Genomic DNA, 10787 nt, shown 5'->3' on the forward strand with positions numbered 1-10787 from the left:
GGTATGGTGATGGAGAATAAGGCCCTCAACCACGTGGATTGACATGGTGACTGAAGCAATGGGCTTGAGGGTATCGGAGATTGTGAGGGTGGCACGGGTAATATAGGGCTTAGATCTATTGTTCGTCGGGTCACTATGAGTTGTACTTGGCTCAATGGCATCTGACGACAACCACCACCCCTTACGTGTCTCAATGTCTTTATCTTTTAACTGGGGCATATTACTAGATTCTACCCCATCAGAATAAGGGAGCTCTGGTGGCGCAGTCTGTAGGGAGTTGCACTGCTAACCCACGGGTGGGTGCAATCTCTGGCAGATTTCCCTCACGCTCCTTACATCCTTAGAAAACCCACTGGAGGGTCAACTTTGAGTTAGTTCTGATGTCACAGAAATACTTGACCATAGGAATAGTATAAACATTAAACCAGCTAATACATGTGTGTGAAGCGCTTGGAAGGAGACCCAAAACATGGTAAGGTCTCAATCAACATAGTTGTTTGTTGTTGTTGTTGATTGCCCTCAAGTCGAGCATGATTCTTAACGACCCCCAGAACAAAAGGCCCAAAGCCCCTCTACAACCATCAACATTTATCAAAGTTCATAGAGTTTCCAGAGGCATGTAGTTTAGGAAGTGGATGCCACTCCTGCTACCAAACCTGTCATATAATGTTATTGGTTAAGTCACCTGCAACATTAACTTGTAGTATTAGCACTTCAACATCATGCCTGAGCCCAGGACCTACTAGCTTCTCTGCAGTTATTGAAACATCTGCTATCTTCACTCAGCTATAAGCCCTCGAGGGCAGAGCCATATCTCTCATTTCTCACTGTGATAATTCTGCTTTCTCTGTTTTTTATTTGTCCACTTAGTTAGGGGTTTATCAGTTTCAGTAACATCTTTCCAAGTTAATAAGATTTAATTTTATTGCCTTTCTCCTTTGTTTTTCTGGGTCTTTAAATTTATTTTTTAAATTATTCTCATATTTATTATTTCCTTCTCACTCATGTCTTCAGTTTTAATTTTCACTTCTTTTTATAGCATCTCAAGGTTGATTTTCAATCTTTTTCCTTTTGTAATATGAACATTTAAAGTTATAAATTCCTTTTGAAGTGTTGCATGCCACAAATATCTGTTTTTGATTATATTATGGTTTAGTTAAAAAATACATCTCTTAATAAAAAAAAAAAAGAAAATGAAAAGAAAAAAAAAACAACAAAAAAACCCCATCTCACTTTGTTATATAGGATTTCTTCCTGGACCTTTGTAGTTGCTGGGTGCTTTCAAGATGACTCTGAATCTTGGTACAACAGAATAAAAACCCTCCCTGGGCCTATGTTAGTCTCATGACTTCTGCTGTGCGTAAGCCCACAGTTGCAGTTGTGAGTCGGTCTATCCCCTTGATGAGTTTCCTCTCTTTCACTGACTTGCTACTTTTCAAACATATGTCCTTCTCTGGGAACTGTCCTCCCCTGGTAACATGCTTAACCATGTGAGATGACATCTCATTATCCTTAACTGTAAGAAATACTCTTATTATACTTCCAAGACAGATTTATTTGTTCTTGTGGCAGTAGGTAGGCTACTCAATATTCTCTGCTAACACCACAATTTAAAGGCCTCAAATCTTCTTTGATTTTTCCTTACTCACTGTTTAACTTTTTAAAAATTTTATTTTATACTGGCTATTTATAACGTTCAAATACATTGTTTTTCACACTAGATCTTTCCCTTTTCCTTCACTCATCATTTAACTCTGACATGCATATGAGGTGATAGAAAGGACCATGGCTTGGGTCACGCACATCTTAGTCTTTAAAGTAATATCCTTGCTCTTTGGCATGTTAAGGAATTCCTCGGCAGCAGATTGTCTATTTCCAAACATGCAAGTATTTTCTATTTGTGTGAGGTGTTGTTATATACCATGGAGTTGGTTTTAATTCATAATGATCCTGTCTACAATACATAAAATCCTGTCTAATCTCACACTATCTTCAAAATCCCTGCTGGGCTTAAGCCCATAGTTGCAGCTACTGTGTCATTTTATCTTGTGGGGTATCTTCCTCTTTTTTTACTGACACTCTTACTTTTCCAAACATGGTGTCCTTCTCAGGGACTGGCTCCTGCTGGGAACTTTGTGCATCCACACATATTTCTAGTTTTATTCCATTTTAATTAGAGAACATAATCTATATGAGCTCTATCATTCCACATTTATTGATATATTAGGATTGTTTTATGGTACAAAAAATGTTTTCTAAAAATGATGTTAGCAATCTGTTACTGTGTTGCCATTGAGTTGGTTCTGACTTAATGAGTCCAGGTGGTGCAGTGCTTGTCTGTTAACGGAATCATCCAACTCATCAGCTATTCTGCAGGAGAAAGATGTGGCAGTCTGTTTCTGGAAAAATTTACAGCCTTTGAGGCCTTTTGAGCATTTGTATTCTGTCCAGCAGGGTGACAGACCTCTTATATGGCAACTCAGGAAAGCTAGGACTGCAAATACAAAAGCTTCCAGGCTTTCTTAAGGCTTAAATCTGGAACTACTTCAGTGTTCCTTCTACAAAAGTAGTCAAAGCAAATCAGGAAGACTTATCAGAGACAAGGGAACAAATTATACCAAGGGGTGAGTACTGAGAAGCATGAGCTGTTGGGGGCTACCTTTGGTATATGTCCCATGTGTTGTTGCTGTTGGCATTAGGTGCTGTCAAGTCGAGTATGACTAACAGTCACCCTATGAGCAACAGACCTCAACTCGGTCCTATCTGTGCCATCCCTCTCACTTCTGATATGCTTGAGTCCATTGCTGTAGGTCACTGGGTCACCTTCCTCTTTTTTGCTTACTCTCCATCTTTCTAAGCATGATGAACCTTTCCAAGGAATGTTATTGTTGTTGTTGTTGTGTGCCACAGAGTCAGAACAGACCTATAGCTGACCCTCCACTTGGTTTTCAGAGGCAGTTAATCACATAGGAGGAGATTGTGTGTCCTTTGCCCATGACAGATTTGAACTGCTTGTTCAGGATTGCAGCGTACCCTCTCACCACTAGGCCACTAGAGCTCCCCTGGGTATTCTAAAACAAAACAAAACAAAACAAAACAAAACCAACTTCAAACAGATTGCCATTCAGTTGGTGGAACCAAGTCAAGGCTGGCCGTTCATGGGATTTCCAATTAACTCTTCTTATTCCCATTGAGCTTCTAGTGGATTCCAGCTACCAGAAGGGCACAGCTTTTGGGTTCACAACACAACTCCCTACGAACTCCAGGGCTCCCCTAACTAGGGTATAATGAACTATAAATAAATACCAAAGATGATGTAACTTCAGCATTTATAGTACTATTGATTTACAATGTTCTATTACTATCAATCAACTATTGGTTGATAATGTTTTGTGGGATAAGAGTGGGCAATCCCCTTCTATGCGATTAACTGCCTCTAAAAACCCGCTGGAAGGCCAGCTATGTGTTGGTTCCAACTCCAAGGTACACAACAACAGTAACTCATATATATAAATAAAATGACGAGTATGTGCGTGTGTCTACACATACACATTTATATGTTTATTGTTGACTTAACTATTCTATTATGGAGGAAAGACTTAAAAATATTCTTCTATAATTCTGGGTTGTTTATTCTCTCTTCAGGTCTGCCAGTTTTTGCTTCTTATTCTTTTAAACTATTAACAGGTGCTTATACATATAGGACTTTTAACATGGTCTATCCTCCTAAAGAATTGGCCTTTTTATAATTATGAAATGATCCCTGTCGTGTATACCTTGTTTTCAAGTTTATTTATTAAATTCTAATCACTCCAGCTGTTTTGTGATTGTGATTTGTATGGAATGATCCTTTCACATCTCTGTATCTCAGATAAGAAATGTTTATTTGGGTCTTGTATTTTTATCCACTTTTAAAATCTCTGTCTCAAAAAAAAAAAGAATTAAAAAAAATTAAAATCTCTGTCTGGAGACAGAAAAAAGAGATGAACCTAAGCAGGCCAGAGCGGTAGCCTTCACCATGACCGGTGGAAAGCAGTGCGAGCTCGCCTGCTAGAAGAATATGAAAAAGCAGAGTGCCTTGCTGCAGGCAGAGTGCCCTATTATCCCTACCCCTAGGGACTCAGAGATCATGCAGCAGAAACAGAAAAAGGCAAACGAGAAGAAGTGACCCAAGTAGCTGTGTGTCTTCGTATCCAATCCTCCCACCTTTGCCTGTGTGCCTGGAGCCGGTCCCACTGCGCGAGGGTCCTCCTGTAGTGCTGACAGGTCCTGCACATCGATGGTGTTGCCTTCACCTTGTGTCTGCAGCGGGTCCCTTTTGTGCTTCCTTCTCCTGAGGTAGCCTCTCTCCCTCTGGGCCGCACCAGGGGGTGAGGGCGTTACTCCTTTCCAGTGTTTGTTATTCCCTTGGGGCTCACCCCAAAGTATTAAAAGTAACTTTGTAATAAACAAAATAAAACAAATCTTCTATCATTTGGGACGATTGGGACAATTATTAACATTTAACATAACTGACGAGGCTGAGGCTTAAGTTGACTACCATCTTGCTATTTATTCCATCTGTTCTTTGTTTCTCTTTCCCTCTCCTTCTTTCTTTTGGTTGGAATATTTTTATTGTATCCTCTTTAATATCCTTTATCCATTTTAGCTATACACTATTGTGTCAGGATTTTATCCCTTCTTCATACTTGTTCAATCTATATACTGAGCAAATAATTTAAAAAGCTGACTTTCTGAAGAATATGGGCTTAGGATAGGAGGAAAATTTATTAACAACTTGTCATAACTGTATTATGCAGATGACACAACCTTGTTTGCTGAAAGTGAGGAGGACTTGAAACACGTGCTTCAGAAGACCAAAAGCTACAAACATCAACCTGGTTTACATCTCAACAGTAAGAACACAAAAATCCTCAGCAATAGGCTGAGAAGCAACATCACGAGAGATGGAGAAAAGATTGAAATTGGCTCACTTCCGGCCTTGCGCGTGGAGAGCCTGACGCTGCTGGAGGCTGTCACCGTTACCTCGCGCGGCAGCAAGAACCTCAAACGCCACTTCAATGCCCCCTCGCCTGTGTGCGGGAAGATCACGTCCTCCCCTCTGTCCAAGGAGCTGTGGCAGAAGTACAATGTGTGCTCCATGCGCGTCTGCAAGGATGATGAGGTCCAGGTGGTGCGAGGAATTTACAAAGCTCAGCAAATTGGAAAGGTAGTCCAGGTGTACAGAAAGAAGTATACCATCTACGTCGAAAGAGTGCAGCGTGAGGCTAATGGTACGACTGTGCACGTGGGCATTCACCCACACAAGGTGCTTATCACCAGGCTGAAACTAGATAAAGATCGAAAAAAAAATTTCTTAAGCGTAAAGCCAAATCTCGGCAAGTTGGAAACGAGAAAGGCAAATACAAGGAAGAACTGATTGAGAAAATGCAGGAATGAATGCAACCTGAAGAGCAACCGCAGTTTAACTAGATTTCCATCTGAGTATGCGTTCTTGTGATGTTCCAAAATGACCCTCTTGTTCAGAAGTGACTATAAATCTGCCTTGGCAGTTTTGATTCCTATTTTTAAGACTAAAAATTGGAAATGTTTTTCCAATTAAAAAAAAAAAGATTAAAATTGTTGACTATTTCATCTTACTTGGACCCACAATCAACACCCGTGGCATCAGCAATAAAGAAATCCAAAGATATACTGCATTGGGTGAGTTTATTGTCAAGGAACTCTCCAAAGTGCTAAGGAGGATGGTATTCAGTTTAAAGACTAAGGTGCACCTGGTTCTGACTTTGGTGTTGTCAGTCACTTGCTATGCCTCTGAGAGTTGGACAATGAATAGGATGACAGAAGAAGAACTGATACCTTTGAGTTGTGGTGCTGGAGAGGAGGACTGCACATCTCAAGAACTGCCAACATTACAAACAAGTCTACCCTGAAAGAAGTGCTACCAGACTGTTCCTTGAAAGGCAATGATGAGACTTTCTCTCACTTACTTTGAGCATGTTGTTAGGAGTGGCCATTTTTTGGAAAGAGTCGTTTTGCTTGGAAAGATGGAGGGTCAATGAAAGGAAGACATTTAACAAGATAGATTGAGATGGCAACTGCAGCAATGAGATCAAGTATGTTATGAATGATGAGGACGGCACAGGATAGGACAGAGCTAAGATCTGCTGCTCATAGGGTCACTGTGAGTTGTACCCAACTTGATGGCACCTAACAACCACAGATGTATTTACATTCCCAGTGTTCCCCATTTGACTAAATACTCAAGGAGACCTCGAAGCAGACTTTTAGGGTTGTTTCCCTATGCATCTGCTTGCTCCCCAATACCTAGTATCAATCATGCTATTAGCTCTGAACTCTGATATCTCTTCCTCAAGGGAGACCACTGTTCCTGCTTGGGATCCCTTTCTCCTCCTGTGGTTGCAAAAAAGTAGCATAATTCACACCTTGGATGGTTTTTTCCCCCCGTTAAAAAATCATAGCCCTTTGCTGTAAACTAATCTAAGCCTGTGAACCATTAACATACAGACCCTCTAGAACGTTCTCAGAGGCAGTAAATCACACAGGAGTTTGTTCATTTTTCTCCCATGGAGAAGCTGATGGTTTGGAGAAGCTGATGGATTCAAACCACACACCTTTGGGTTGGCAGAGCAACTCCTTACCACTAGGCTGCTAATACATTCCCTTATGCACTTTATGACAGCAAAGTGCCTGTTACTCTCTTGACTGAGAGCTCACCCTGTTTGCAGTTGGCTGTGGAGAACTAAGCCCTAGGTCCGAGCTGTGCTAATGACCGTGTAGCACCTGGCCATGTTGCTTCACTGGACACACACCTTGGAAGATCTTACACCATGGGGAATTCCAGTGTAGCCTTTGAGTGTGGTCAGTACTCAGCAGTGAGGTCAAAGAAAAATTTTAAAGGGGACAGAAACGGTTAAGCTTGATAAAAGGTCTTCTAACAGAACTGTACTTATTTAAATTGCTAAGTGTTCTCTCTTACTTTATAGATGACTTAGAGTGAACCTGATCAATAAACATTTATTTATTCATTCATTCAACAAATAGTGTTATTATGTGCCATCCACTCTTCTAGGCTATGGGAAGAACAAGTTAGACACAGCCCTCATCCTATAGAATATATAGCTAAGTGATTATAATGGTAGAAACAGCAATAATAAAAGCGACAGTGATGACATCCATTTATAAACTACTTATAGTGTGCCAGAGTCCAAGTTATGCATTTTCATCTGGTACCTTATTTAATACTAGTGACTCTCTTGTGTTGTTGTTAGGTGACACTGAGTCGATTGAGACTTATAGCAGACTGTGAACAACATATAGAAACCTTACTCTATTCTGCACTATCCCGTCGTATACTTAAGCCCATTCTTGAATCACTATGTCAGTTTACCTTGTTGAAGGTCTTCCTTCTCTGACTCTCTACCTTTCCCAGCGTGGTGCCTTTCCCCATGAACTGGCCCCTCTTCATAACATGCTTAAAGTACACGAGATAAAGTTTCACCATTTTTGCCTCTTAGGAGCACCCTGGTTGCATTTCCCTTAAGACAGATTTTTGTTGTTGCTGTTCTTTTGGCAGTCCATACAACAGTCAATACTTTTTTCCGACCCCATGACCCAAAGGCACCTATTCTTCTTTGATCTTCCTTATTTATTGTCCAACTTTCAGATGCATAGGGGACAATTGAAAACATAATAGATTGGATCAGGCACACCTTAGTCCTTAAGCTGATATCCTTTCTCTTTAGTACTTAGGAGAAGTCCTTGACAGCACATTTTCCCAGTGCACCTAATTCTTTCTTATGAAGTTAGTACTACTAACCTCATGAAGGATCAAAGGCTCAGAGAGGTTATGTGACTATTCCAAGGCCACGCAGCTAGGAAGTGGCATTTGGGTCCAGATCCACCTGTTTCCATCACAATAACTTTTCCCCTTAGAACTAGCTTCTGAGAAAGAAGATTCTCTTGGGCTACCTGGAAACTTCCAGATAGAAGGAGAGGACTGAAGAGGAAAGGTAAGAAAGACTGATACAGAAATCCCTTGTTCATTGTGATAGTGTGGAAAGAGTGTCTGGACTCAGACAGTGGGAGTCTTGGTTGTGGTGTACAGTAATATGTCCCAGCTCAGCGTGTCGGAGGCAATAACTGTGAGGAAGGGCCAGCCCAGGGCTTGTTTGGGCAACGGCCCAAGCTGGTAGTGTGACATCTTTACTATTTGATTAATGGAGCTCTCGGGACACCAGGCATGTGAACCAACTCTGAGGTTATGGGCCTGGGGACCAGAGAAAGAAACAGGCTTCCGAGACGCCAGTGTGGTGGGGGAGGAGGTGGAGCCAAGGGAAGACGTGTGTTCCTCAGTCCACTGAGGGCTGTGTGCAGAAAGCAGGCAGGCTGAATGTCCCTGGAGCCTAGTGGGGACAATGCTGATGGCCTGGGGGATGTGCCAGACACAAATCTCTCCCCTGATAACCATCCTGGGGTCAGTGACCTCATGGGGAAGTACTGGGGCCCCTGGTTCATGCTGCTGCCCTGGCTCCTCAGAATGACAAGGAAGCAGGAGCAGAGAAATGCCAGGTTGTCAGCTGTGCAGCTGTCTCACTGCCAGGGCTCCACGCCATCCGGCACACAAAGCCACGAAGAGTTAATTGGGAGTGCTCTGCTGGGGAGGAGGTCCTCTGTGCTCATGGGTGATGGGTAAGCAGTAGATGCCAGCCTGTACCCAAGTGCCACCTCTACACCTACATCAGCAGCGCTGGCAGTTGTGACTGGAAGATGCATGTGAAGAGGAGGAGAGCCAAGATGAAGCAGAAGCTAAAGGAACAATGTGAACCCCACAAACATGAGCCTGAGTGCATGTGGAAAAGCCAGAGCCCCGAGCTATCTGCCTTTCAACTTGGGTGATATGTGTTACATGCAGGACGAGGATACTTCATTGAACTCTCAAAAACTCATTGTTGTGGAGTCAGAGCCCTCTGCTGGGTTTTCAGAGGCTGTAAATGGGATGAGATTGCCTATCTTTTCTTCTTAGAGCCGCTAATATGCCCTTTGGGTTAGAATTTTCACTTCCTACCAGGGTTACCAGAGTTTCCCCTTCCCTGAACAAATGCCTAGAATCTGTGGAGAAAATGAAGAATCTGGTGGGATCTGAAGTGGCTACAAGTCTGGCCACAAGGTCACCCCAGCAATCAGTGGCAATAAACGTGATCATCACCTGACAGGACACTGGTGCCCCGATAACTGATACTCCACTTCTGCCTGCAAATCTCATGCAAAGTGTAGCCAATCTTAACTCAGAACAACTCAAAGGAAAGAATTCTGGAAAACGGAGTTCCATTTCGCTAAGCTGCCACAGTGCAGAGTCCCCATACTTGTTTTGTGACTTTGAGCAAATCTTTGTCCTTCTCTGAGTCTTAACCTCATCAATAAAATAAGGAGAGAGACTTAGCGATCCATCTTTCAATGTTAAAAAAAAGGAGTACAAGAGGCACAGAATCTTCCCTGTGTTATGACTTTGTGAACAAAACAGACGTGACGTCTCCTTTACATAAGCCTGCAGATCCCCAGGTCTTGGAGGCTCATGTGAGGAACCCCTGAGCTACATCTTCTTAGTTCCTCTGCTGAACCACTGGGTAGAAATGACTAGGTGACTGAATGAAATGTCCCATGTTTCTGACTCTCAGTTCCTGACCTGCATAAGTGACCATCACATAGATACTTTGGTTTCTTAATGACTCAGATCAGTGCTGGTTTGTAGGAAGGCCTGTGCCCATACTGAGGACTGGGTGGTGGGTAAGTCATGTGAAGGCACAGGGAGACTCCAGATTGTGGGGAGACAGAAGAAAAAGTAAATACAAAGGTGTGAATGTTATGGAGGCGTGCCTGTGTGGGTGATGTGAACAGTTAACATACTCAACTGCTACCCAAGATGGTGGTTTGATTCTGTCTAGAGGCACCCCAGAAGAAAAGCCTGGTGATCTGAAAAACCAGCTACTGAATGTCCTGTGGAGCACAGGCTACTCTAACACACAGTGCATTGGCATAGATCAGAATCAGCTCAACGATAACTCATAATGTTATGGAAGCCACTTCTGTTATGGAAGACCATGAGTGTGCACACGTGTGTGTGTGGGGGGGGTGAGGGACAGGAAGGCAATGTGTCTGAGATGGCGTGTGGAAGAGGGAACACTTAAATGAGTCCTTGATCTGGTGTGAGACATTACAGGCAAAAGCATTCTGGAAAGAGAAGGACAAATATCTGCAGTGGGGATGGGACAGGGTCTGTTTGCTGCCTGAGAAGGAGTGTGGTATAGCGGAAACAGAGGGTGTATAGGTAAGAAGACGAAGGATATGGTGGAAAAGAAAGTAGGCATTAGGGTGCAGGGTCTTGAAGTCATGCCAGAGGTGTTCATCCCAGCATTAGCTGCAATAGTATCTAACAGGAATTATTTAACTGTTCAAGATTAAATAAACAGCCCAATGTGAAACACAAGCAGTCCCTATGTCCTCCAGCCTTCTAAACTCATTGTTTAACATTGAAAAACATTGTTTAACATTGACTGAAGTCCCTTACCCATAGTGACCATCCCCTTAAGTATTCCCGTGGATTCTCAAGGGAAGCATAGCTTCCCCTTTTCAATCTACACCACAAACAGCTTCCTAACCCACAGCTGGCTCCTGCAGCACGCATTCTCACCTATTGATTCCGTCACTGGAAGCTGGTGATGTAATTAGCAGCCTTTGGGGTGGCTCTGACCCGGTTATAAGAGACT

General features: G+C 42.6%; 1 pseudogene; it reads left to right on the forward strand.

The window, feature by feature from the left end:
• LOC102859271 overlaps positions 1–5439 on the forward strand; it is a 21895-nt pseudogene extending 16456 nt beyond the window's left edge.
• The last annotated feature ends 5348 nt before the right edge of the window (positions 5440–10787 follow it).

Source organism: Elephantulus edwardii, unplaced genomic scaffold (genome assembly GCF_000299155.1).
Source record: "Elephantulus edwardii isolate Elephantulus edwardi_28Jun2011 unplaced genomic scaffold, EleEdw1.0 scaffold00049, whole genome shotgun sequence".
In the NCBI taxonomy this organism is placed as follows: Eukaryota; Metazoa; Chordata; class Mammalia; order Macroscelidea; family Macroscelididae; genus Elephantulus; species Elephantulus edwardii.